This window comes from Phragmites australis, chromosome 7 (assembly GCF_958298935.1).
Source record: "Phragmites australis chromosome 7, lpPhrAust1.1, whole genome shotgun sequence".
NCBI classification, from domain to species: Eukaryota; Viridiplantae; Streptophyta; class Magnoliopsida; order Poales; family Poaceae; genus Phragmites; species Phragmites australis.
The window spans coordinates 17,424,896-17,437,045 of record NC_084927.1 but is presented as its reverse complement, the minus strand read 5'-3'; positions in this window follow the sequence as shown (position 1 = coordinate 17,437,045).

Genomic DNA, 12,150 nt, shown 5'->3' with positions numbered 1-12,150 from the left:
AGAAGAAATTTTCAATGCTTGCCAAGTGGAAGAAGCAAAAGCTGTCACGTACGATGCGCAGAAACCGAAGCATCTACAAAAAAGAATCGTGATTTCGAGAGGGAACGGATCAGGTTTGAAGCCAAAGTGACGGTTGAATCATCGTTTGACCTTGAAACTTTTTCTACACTTAACATACAACATAGAATATTCCATGTTAAACTTTGGCATTTTTCTGGGTCCGTTTACTATTTTTAATTCATTAAGTGCATTTCCTGGCTTTTAATGGATATAAGTCAAATTTGATCTGCAAGTACATGAAATAATGAACAAAAATGGGTAGAAAAATCATATTCATGTTGTTGATTCTATTTTTAGGCCTTACCCAAGAAATGAAAAGAAATTTGAAACATCTGGGCGGCAACATGTAGCTTATTGGTTTTCTAATTCAAAAAAAAAAAAACAAACGAAGTCTGAAAAACATGAGACTTGCCATAGCGTCATAATATGATACGTAGAGGCTGTGATAAAAATTTGAGAAGGTTTCGCAAAAATTATCACGTACGATGCTTAGAAACTGAAGCATCTCCGAGGAAGAATCGTTGTTTCGAGAGGGGACGGATCAGGTTTGAAGCCGAAGTGACAGTTCAATCGTCGTTTGACCTTGAAACTTTTTCTACACTCAACGTACAGCATAGCATATTCGATGTTAAAATCTGGTATTTTTTAGGGTCCGTTTGCTATTTTTAATTCATTAAGTGCATTTGTAGCATAAAAAAAAAAATCAGATGTTTGCCGAGTGTTCTTGCGTTTACACTCGGCAAACCATAGCTTTGCCGAGTGTTCTAGATTTGACACTCGGCAAAAACAGACACTCGGCAATTTCACGAATATAGGGTTTCCCACCCCGGCCGCGCGCGGGGACAGATCTACTCCCATTTTTATTCCTTCTCCCCGGCCGCCGCCGCAGCCTCCCACGGCCCAATCCGCCGCTGCCGCCAGCGCCGCCCTCCCCCTCCTCCCAGATCCCCCTCCGCTGCTGCCGCCCGCCTCACGCCGCCCCGCCCGACGCCACCGCCCGACGCCGCCCTGCCCGCACCGCCCCCCTCCGACGCCGCTCCGCGCCGGCCGCTCCGCCTCGCGCCGGCCAGGTCCCCCTCCTCCGCCGCCGCCCCGCCTCGCGCAGCCGCCTGACGCCGCCTGGCGCCGCCCCGCCCGCGCCGCACCCCTCCGACGCCGCTCCGCGCCGCCCCCCTCCGACCTCCTGCAAATCAGCAAGGTATGTGGCCGCAAGTGATAATTTGCCTCCAGCTTAAACTAAGCTCGATCGTGAATCTGTCGATCCTCTGCTCTCATGTGTTGCAGAAAATTGCAAATAAGACTAGTTTTTTCAACTATCTAGACTGCATTATGTTCTGATGGCATGGTTGCCATTCTGACGACAGAACTTGTTCATTTCAGAAAGAACCGCAGCTCATTGCGTGGTTCAGCAATTGAGGGAAATATATTATGATTGCTGACTGACTCGTCATCTCTAATAAAATGAATTTTTATACCGTCCGTGAGATAACAAAATTAACTTGGAAAGTACCAAATTTTTGTTACCTCCTTAGTTATAATTAGTGGTGCCTCTTCAAAGATAATAAAACCCCAAACTCCAAAGCAGGGGAGAATTTCTCTCCTCTGAAAGCACCAAATTGTTTCTGTGTATCATTAGCCTTTTGCAGAGTCTTTCAGGCATCAAGTGAATACAGTTAGAATATTTAATCTAGTGCGTGGTGAACACATATTACATTTGGCCTAGAAATCTATTTTGCTTAAATTGCGTTGGGACTTGGAAGCTTGCAATAAAGATGGAAAATGACACGGGAATTTGTTTGATAGCAGCACCTTAGAAAACATTGACTCGCTGATGAATGGGGCAATATGTTGGTGGCCCAATTTGAGAGGGATCTTTGAAAGACAGCAATTTCACAGTAATTTTTTATCAATTTTTGTAGAAAACAGTTTAATTCTAGCATAAACCTAAAAGGATTTCAACTTTGCAAATAGGCTACTTAGGTTTTTAACATCGTATCCTTTAGTGCATGGTGGTTCACATATTTTTACTTTGAGGGCTCCTTTGAACCGTAGGGTATTATAGGAAATTGGAGAATTTCAATATGTGAGTTGAGAGTTTTTCTTTTTTTTTTAAAGGGAACTGGAGGGAGCTAGTCCCTACAGATTATATATAGATAACGATAAAAAAGTACAAAGTTGAGAGTTTTTCTTATAAGCATTGTTTAGTACATAGCTGTCAAGTCACTTCAACGATTGAGAAAACAGATGGGTGATGCAAATCTTAAACTACAGTACTAAGTTGGAGCAGTCTATATATTGTTTTATGTACTTGTATACCTTAATTAAAATTTTAGTCCTAGCCAAGTACATAAAATAAATTTTCAGCTAAAGTTCAATAAGATATGTCACTCTCGTTATTTCTGTTTGACTAGTATTGTAAATTTGAGGGAGGCCCGAGGTAGCTAGGAAGGAAGTTTCGTTAATTGGTGGTTTGACGTAACTTTCTTTGCGTTGCGTGCCCCATGTTGCTGAAGCAAACAACTTTCAAATCATGAACACAAAATCTAGTGAAGATCTACTGAGTTCTTTTTAGGAGGATTAGCTAAAATACTGATTATTATTATCTGCTGCATGTTACTCAGGGGGGGGGGGGGTTGGAAGATCCCTGTGGACGTACGGCGAGAAGTACGACCACTTATCTAGTCAAAATGTACTTCTTTTTGAAAGGTTATCAAGACACATAATCTTTAATAGGAGAAACTGGTTATGGTATTTAAAAAAAGTTGCTTGTTTGCTCGAACGAGTTACACTTATTTTCTTTCTTATTTTCAAACTTAGAGGATTTACATAAACCTGGTCAACCCATCTCACTATCTAAATAAAAGCCAAGTCTGAATTCTTCCAAGTACATGATTTGTGTTCCTTGCAGAAAAAAAAAAGTTCTGTGCGTTGTTCCCTGGTGATAAGATCCTTGTTTTATTCCATTTCACCTTTTTGTAACTGATAAATTTAAGATAGAAATTAGTTTAATGATTTGTTCCTGTACTCTAAGCGAAACCAACCTTTCCGAACTACAATTTAGAGACTCATAGAATTTTGGCTAATTTAGGGTTTAGGATGTGCATGTCGCGTAACCTATGCGTCTCCCGTTTGAAAGAGTTATGGTTATAAATATGCAAGTCTTTGCATATCTATAACCGTAACTGTTTCGAATTGTCCATATTTTTTGGACAGCCTGAGGATGTGTAGATTGGGTTCGTTTCAATGCTCTACTCCGATCGGAGACAGAGTTTCGGCAGCGTCTCCCCGTTGTTCTCCGGATACACATTGTCTTGGCTTGTTGCCGAGACGTGTATTTGGAGAACAGCGGGGAGGTGCTGCCAAAATTCTGTCTCGGATCGGAGTAGAGCATGGAAACGGCCCAATGTACACATCATCGGGTGGGATTAGGACCTATCTTTACCTATCTTGTCTCGACAATTTGTGATGTTTGTGTCACTTGCGATGTTTATGCGACGGTTTATGTGATGTTTATGCGACGGTTTATGTGATGTTATGCGACGGTTTATGTGATGTTTATGCGACGGTTTATGTGATGTTTATGTGAATGTGGTAATATGTGAGATATATATAAATTGTTTTGAATTGCAGCGACAGTTTTGAATCTGGTAGGATTATTTGGCCGTCTGGTATAGAATAGGTTGCCGAGTGTTACACTCGGCAAACAAGGATATGCCGAGTGTTACACTCGGCAAACATGACACGTGTCACAAGGCTGTTTAAACTGGCATTTTGGATGCCAGTTTGCCGAGTGTATACACTCGGCAAAGAGTGCTATCTCGGCTTTATTCTGTACTCCCTTTGCCGAGTGTATTGGAGGGTACTCGGCAACGTCGCGAGGTTTGCCGAGTGTATACATTAGACACTCGGCAAAGCGGCCGTTACGGCCCTGACGCCGTTAGGTCGGTTTTTTGGCCGAGTGTCGTATTTGGCTCTCGGCGAATATATTTGCCGAGTGCTCGACATAAAACACTCGGCAAACAGCTGTTTGCCGGCACTGTGTATGCCGACAGTGTTATGCCGAGTGTAACACTCGGCAAACACTTTGCCGAGTGTTTTTAGCGCACGGCAAAGTATCAAAATCCGGTAGTGAGAGAGATGGCGTGCTGCAGCGTTTGAGGTGGAGGAGCGTTACTGCGCTTCGCTTGGATGTTCTCGTCTGATGATCCGTATAGACAGAATATCGTGTTGTTTGTGGTATGGTTTGGCAGACTTCAATTTTTGGTACAATTAATATTAATTAGATCATGATATGTGTGTTTTGTAATGTATTGGTGAGATTCTGTGGAGTAAGTAGCACTTGTTTTGGCTATGGTGTGCATCTGAAGGTTGTTATTTGATTTAATTGCATAGGATCGTGACATAGGACAAATATCAAAATCCAATACATCCTGTGAACATTTATTTCTGTATGTTTAGTATATTGAACTTCAGATATGTAGTATTAGCTTTTTGTGTTTTGGTATTATACAAGCTATTGGACACTTCAAGTAAAATTGTACACTCTCTAATGCGTCAATATTGTTTTGTTAAGCTTTTAAACTAATTCCTTCTTATTATTGTGTATGCTAGCACGCCAATAGAGTTATTATTCATCCTATCGATCTTGAACGTTCATTTCATGCATCCATTGATTTGATCGGATCATCTTATTGTGAGAAACAAGGGAAAAAATACAGAGTATGGGTGGACAGACTTTTTGTCATAGTAACATAGCATAAATTCGAGTTATGGGAATCAGAAGGTGAGTCTTGATAATTACTAAGTATAATCAAAGTAACTAAAAGCTATGATATACTTGTCTTTTCTATTTCTTTGATTTTTCTTGACTCCAGCCTGGTGCTAAATTTGATTAAATAGAATCTGCAGGTTCGGCATTGTCTTTTAGTAATATGCTTTCTCTCTCTCTGTCTCTACTGAGTTACTGTGAGGTAGTTTGGTGGTCATTCCTTCTATATCTTTTGTGACTTTTGTTTTTTGTTTTTGTAAACTTATAAGACCTGTCATCATCCCGTGGAAACAAACTAAAAAACTGCTTGCGATGATAAAGTTTCTTGTAATATCATAAGGCGAGTGAAGTGATGTGAGCTTAGGAGATCAGTTTGTTTGAAGCTAAAATATAATGTATAGTTTAATACAAGTACCGACAAGTATTTGATAGTGATGATAAAGTTTGTCACTACCAGATTCAATCAGAACTCTACACATATGTTTAAGCCAAGTAGAGTTCCGTTCGAATATCTGCCAACAAGGTACTTAGTGATGCTATTTGATATTCTACTGACAGTGCTCTATTTACACCAAAAGCAGCACTTGTCGATGTCCATGGTACTGAAATAAAAAGAGAAACCGATTATATGGAATGGAACTATATATCTTCCATTGAAATATTGATCCTAACTACCACTACCTCGTACCTTCTTTTAGGGTTATTATGCTACCTTGGTGGATTTGGAGCTAGACATTTTCATCTTTCTTGCTAATGTATCACCTTGAGAAGTATCTTCATCATCATCCTTAGTGTAAAAAGACATATAGCAAGATCAATTAAGGAATCAATAATGAAAATTTTCCATTGTATGGAGAAATGATACGTCTCCTTAATAGGTTGCACGATGGGTTGGTGTTTGCAACTATTTTTATACTAATGGACTGATCATGGGGAATTCATTAGTATGGTCCTTGAGAAAAGAGTAATATTGTTAGCAGGTGAACCAAAGTACGGAGCTTAACAAAGAGTAAATGTTCTCCTGAGTTTGAATACAGAACCTGCAAGGCTGCAACCACTATTTATATAGGGTAAACCAACTATCTGGCTAAAACAGCTCAATTCCCTGTATACTATATAGTGGCTTAGGATGGCTGATGTTAATATTTGCCTATTATAATCTTAATGTAGTGTATTGAATCTGTTTCACGGAATCATACCATTGTACTTTAAAATCATCTTGCTTTAGTGGTTGACTTGTGTTGATGTTTAAGCTTTTTCTGTGGTGAAGTAGCAAGGTGTAAAAAGGCTGAAGGTGTGGCAAATGTTAAACATTGTAGCTAGGTATAAAAATCATGTGTTCTTGGACTGAAGTACAATAATTAACATATCTGCATGAGACTAATATTATGTGAGGAACAATAATATAATTTACGATATAGAGTAAGTAGGATCCGTAATTTGCTTGTTAATAGTGAAAAACGAGTACCTCAGGTTCAGTAGCGAAGCTCTCATATTCCCTTTTGTTTGGATTATTGTTGTTGTCACAAAATCATGAAATAATAAGGTGAAAATACTACTGTTAAAAGGGGGATAAATTGAATATAGCATCGAAAAGGTTGGTATCTGTACTGCTCCCTCCATGTCTTCGGAGTGTTGGAGAAATTGGTTGCTCGAGCTCAACTATGGCTGACAATGTATGAAATAGTAAATAGTGATATTGATGTTAGCTAATTCAAGGTACATATAAAATGTACAGATTATCATATTACCTGATTGTCAATTCTTTTTGTTGTAATCGGTAGTAAAGGTGGTAGGTTATCAGTTTCAAAGGATGATTGACTAGCAACAACGATGTCTTCATTTCTTTGAAAATTTGGCATGAATGCTTATTTCCCTAATCTTTGCTTGATCATAAGAACTTCATATGATGGCTCTTATGCTTTGATGCTTTTGTTAGGTAGTATTCTTACAGTGGAAGTGAACTTATGACCTATCAAAGCTGATATTTCTGGAGGAATTTCAGTGTTATTGTACATAGTCAATAATTTTTCCGCAAGCTTTCCTATCAACTGCATCGCTTTCTCATGGAATAGCATGAATTCAAGCTCCCATGTATTGTCACTTCCCATGAGAGCAACTTTGTACCTGTATGTGTTTAAAATATGTAAGTTCGATGTAGTTCAAACATATTGCAATTGAAAATAAATAAGATGACTTACAAATACTAACTTACTTGTTACAAATTTGATTGCAGGTGCATTTGTCTCTACTGCATCTATAAGTTGTGCCATTAAAAAAGGATCTTGCATTGAGGGCTATACAAGCTGGATAATGCCAACTTTGTTTAGGGGCAATTCATGTGATGGTGTTACATTCAAATCTAGTTCCCTCGAATGAGAATATGTATATGTAAGGAAAAGCTCTATATTAAAGCGTATGTAGTGTGTAATAGTTATTGACATGAGAGTATGTACCAAGGCATCAAAAGGGTCCATATGCTTTAGCTGCATGATTGTTTTCTATTGCACTTGATTTTGGATGTCGTCATCGCTTTGGAGGTTTACTTTGTGTACAGCTTGGATTGTAGGTGGTGGCTATTTTTTTTAGAACAGAACAATAATTGCTAGATAGGATTCATGTTTCAATGGTAATAAGAATATGACAATTTGTAAATTACCTTCTATAGAATGCTTTAATCTCAGGGATCTCATCAAGGTTAATATACCAACGACAGGCTGAAGTTCCGCTTCAGAAAAGAGGTCCTGCCTTATATGATTTCATGGATGTACCAACAAAGATGGCTACAATGTGATTCGTTTGTCCAACCTCATAGACTTGCTCTGCACTGAACTCGACTGCTCTTATGCTCCAAAGAGAGTTTGATTTGCACTACATCAATAATATAAAATTTAGTATTCATTGGTACATATTGTAAGATTCTATACAAGTAGAGAATAAAGGGGTTATTTAACCTGAGATCGTGCAAGTTTATAATTCTTTTTTGTTGTAATTTTCCTTAACTGGTTGATACCCTGGCTGCGTTGGAAACTCCTGTGATCTGACCTATGACATCTGCAGAAAGAAAAAGTTTGAGATGCGTAATTATAATGAAATGAAGCAATAGATTTATGACCAAGGAAGCTATCATTATTATATACATACCAAGAAATTGGTCTGTTTTATTTGTGTCTTGATACGAATATGTGAATGAGGTTATAGAAAAAGTGTACTTTGGGAAATCAGGAGGTTCGTTCTCCACTTCTGCTATTTCAGTTCTTCTATTCAGTCTTATCATATAAGGAGCTGGCACAACTTTGTAGCCAGGCTTTGCTCTTTCAACTGTGATCTTTCTCATAAGAACTATTTTTCCCTCTTGGAGACGCGGTTCCAGCAATGGTATTGCATCAGGCGGTATTTCAGCATACATTGAGTCACCCTAGGAATAAAAACAGTCAATGTTCGAGTATTTTGTTACTATAAATATTCGTAAATACAATCAGACAACAACAAGTAGGCAGAGAGTATTGTTGGTATAGTATGGAATGTTATAGATAAATTATATAGTATAGATTAAGCATGTACCTTATACAGTTAGCTAACAGTTGAATAGAGGTTGAAGCCTAAAAAAGACTCACTTTAATATATCAATCCTACAGGTGGAATCATCATGTAGTTTTCTCTCTTTCTTTCTTTTTTGCGCTTTGATGGTAGTGTTAATATTCTGTCCATTTAAATATGTGACAACCATTAGCTAATACAATTATAAGCAATTTTAGCCGAACTAATTAAATGGCTAGTACTCCTATAACTATGAATTAGACTGTAAGGGTAATGTTCCTTCAAAATGGATACCACCGGTAATTAAGAACAATACAGAGGAAAGGACAATAAACATATGGTGTGGTGTGCCAGCAAATGTAGTATTATTGTTGGAGTTTAGAGGTATTAGTGTCTTTTGATCTAAGATCACCAGGTCGAGATGTTTCACTGGGTCATCATCATTTTTCCCTCGAAATTTCTGCATTCTAGAGATTCGCACACATAACACATAAGTGTATCCTGTTGGTTGTAGCTGTGATAGTAGACTGATATTCATCTGTTGACAAAGGTGATGTAGAAGTTAGGAAATCAAGAAATAGTATATTTATATATAATTATAAACTTCTTTATACACTATATTATGCGTTTGCGAGCCACATGTCTCATCATCATTTTCTATAAGTATTTTAACCCATCTTTACTTGTAACACGTGATACTGCTACGTATAATTGGCCATGTGTGAACACCGATTTCTTTAGGTATACACCTACTGTTGACAATGTTTGGTCTTAACTTTTGTTTATCGTCATGGAATAGCAAACTTTAATTGAAAATTGTCTACAATTCAAAATAAAAGACCATCGTGAGCCACGTGTGGTTAGATTTACAATATTTGTCCTAGCTATTATAACTGTTTCTATTACGTTGTCTCCCAAATATGTTATAATCATTCTAGTTCTATTACATAGACCCAAGCTTTGATTCTAATTTCTTAAGAACATAATTGGAACTCCTATTTTTAATCTTAGTTTATGCTGTGGAAAATTGTTCGCATTTAATGTGTTTAAGTACTCAACAAGGTATAAAATATCTACATCATTGCATGTGTCAAAGAATTTTGATATACAATCTGCACTTAAGTATTCTCTCTCTTCATCTGGCACTAGTGTCAAAATATATGAATTTATTTCATCTACTAACTCATTAGTAGGTGTTAATATTGCTCTTTCCTTCAGGTAATTAGCACCAAAATATTTTTGTTTAAATTCTGGATATGCAGCATTCACTAAAGCCATAATTTTTGAATCTGATGGACACAATAGTAGCTCTTTTGGTATATCTATCAATGTGTAATCTTCGTTGTTATTATTGGCGGATGGTGTTATTGTTCCATTTCCTAAGCTTACAATCCATTGACTAAAATTCTCAATTTCTTTGTAGTTTGGACTGTTTTGGTCTTTTTTTTAAAATGCATATTTTCAGCTAGGTAGATGACATTTACGTATTTCTAAAGATATGACTTAATAATGCAAGCATTTATTATTTGAGATCTTGAGCCATTCTCGATAACTGGTAGTATTTGTTTTGGATCTCCGCTTAGTACAACAACTTTGCCTTCGAATGGTATACCATTTGCATCAGTATTAAATTGGGTCACTATATCTCTCAGAGAGCTATCTAGAGCTTCGAAGCATTGTTTGTTTGTCATTAGAGCTTCATCCCATATTATAAGAGATGTTTCAATCATTAGTTTTGCTAACATTGTTCCTTGTTTTATATCACATATAGAGTTTTCGTCGATATCCACTGGTATCTTGAATCTCGAGTGTGTTGTGCGGCCATTTGGTAGTAATAATGAGGCAACTCCTGATGAAGCTACAGTTAAGACAATTTTCTTTTGAGCTCAGAGATATGAAACTATAGTGTTTAATAAAAATGTTTTTTCAGTCCCTCCATGGCCTGATATAAAGTAGAAACCATTTTTGTTGTTCAGCACAGTATCAATTATTCGATGAAAAGCTTCTTCTGTTCAGAATTTAGCTGTGCACATAGTATATTAGCTTCTTCTTCTAAGTAGTCAGTGTCATAGTTTAATTCTTCTTGTATTAAATGGTTATTAAACAATTGTTTAAATTGTGTCATTTTTGAAGGTAGATTAAAGTTATTTATGTTTACTCTATTTTTTAAGAATTGTTTGCCAGTTTCTTAGGGTAAACAGGAGGTACACAACGAACCCTGATGACGTAAGTTATCATTCTTGTTTGATTCTATTTCCGTTGTCAGTAGTTTTTTTAACTCTTTTAATTGTGTTTTCATTACAGGCATGGAGGATCGAACGTACTTACACCTTGCTCAAGGACGAAGATATCCAAAACATCCAACATGACATGTGTCAGTTCATCATGCATGAAGTCATCCACAAGAGTGGCAGGTTCTTTGACAACGGAGGTGAATTGGCTAGCCATCCGAGGCTTTGTGAGTAGGAGAGGAAGGACTTTTAGTAATGTTAGTTGAGTTATTGTTGTACTTGTGTTGAATATTAGTTTGTGATGAATATTATTGTCTTTAATGTAAATATTGTGTTGAAAATCTGTGATATTATTGAAATATTTGATGTTAACAATTTGTTTTGAAAATCTATGTTGAAATCTGGACGGAATAAAAAATATGCATATTATGAATTTAGAATGAAATACATACCACGGGTGGGTCCTTATTCATCCGCCTATGAAATTATATCTATCTACAGGTGGTTGTTAAAGTGCACCGCCTATGAAAATAGATTTCCATAGGCGGTTCACTTACCTATTTCCACGGGTGGTTCCTTAAGTGAACTGCCTGTGGAAATCAGTTTTAACAAGCGGTCTCTTTTGCGTCTATGAAAATCGTCCATTTTCATAAGCCTTCGATCACAGACGGGCGCGCTAAACGCCTGTGAAAATAAGTTATCACCCACCTCGAAAAATAGCTTTTGTAGTAATGATTGCAGAGAAAGCGTGTAGGGTTTCATGAATTCTTGATCGAGGAGTTTGCTGCTGTTGAAGTATGAGTAGATAAATTGGTGTTCCCTCATACCTGAAGCTTTAGAATAATATGGTTAGTAATGAAATTGAATGCTGCGTGCAATAGGACTCAACTTTGGAGCTCATTGTACCAACTTGTACTATAATTCGAAGCTAGGCAGAATAGGCCCCTTAGGTGAAGTAGGTGCCACTTGTTTAGATCATAGTGTTGGATTACTGAACTTTCTATGTTGCTAGCAGCCTTGTATGGTAGTGTTACTACTTAGATTTGAAATTTGAAATGGCATAATTAGTTAACTTTCTCAGTCTGTATGGCCTTGCAGGTTGGGTTAATTGTTTTGCCAATACTGGTGATACTATTGTTGTTGTTGTTGTGAACACATTGGTTTAGTCTTGTAGCTGTGTTCATGGCACTAATATGGCTCAGGTTCTCAAAAGAAATCAGCTCAGGATCATACATTCCCTGTTTGCCTTAGTGGCCCTGTAAGAAGTTGTATGGCTCAGGTTTAGTTTGTTGCTTTTGATAGAACAACAATTCTTTCATCGAGTGACTGACGCATATTTGCTTGTACAGCTGCTGAGACAAATGCATATTTGCTTGTATAGCTACTCAAACTAATGCATATTTGCTTGTAACCCATTTTATATATTTTTTGTTTTTCCAAAACACTTTAGTGACGGGTCTAGAAATTCGTCACTGGTATATAGTCATTAGTAACGGATCTAGATTCATATCCGTCATTGATATATAGTCATTAGTGACAGGTCTGGATCCA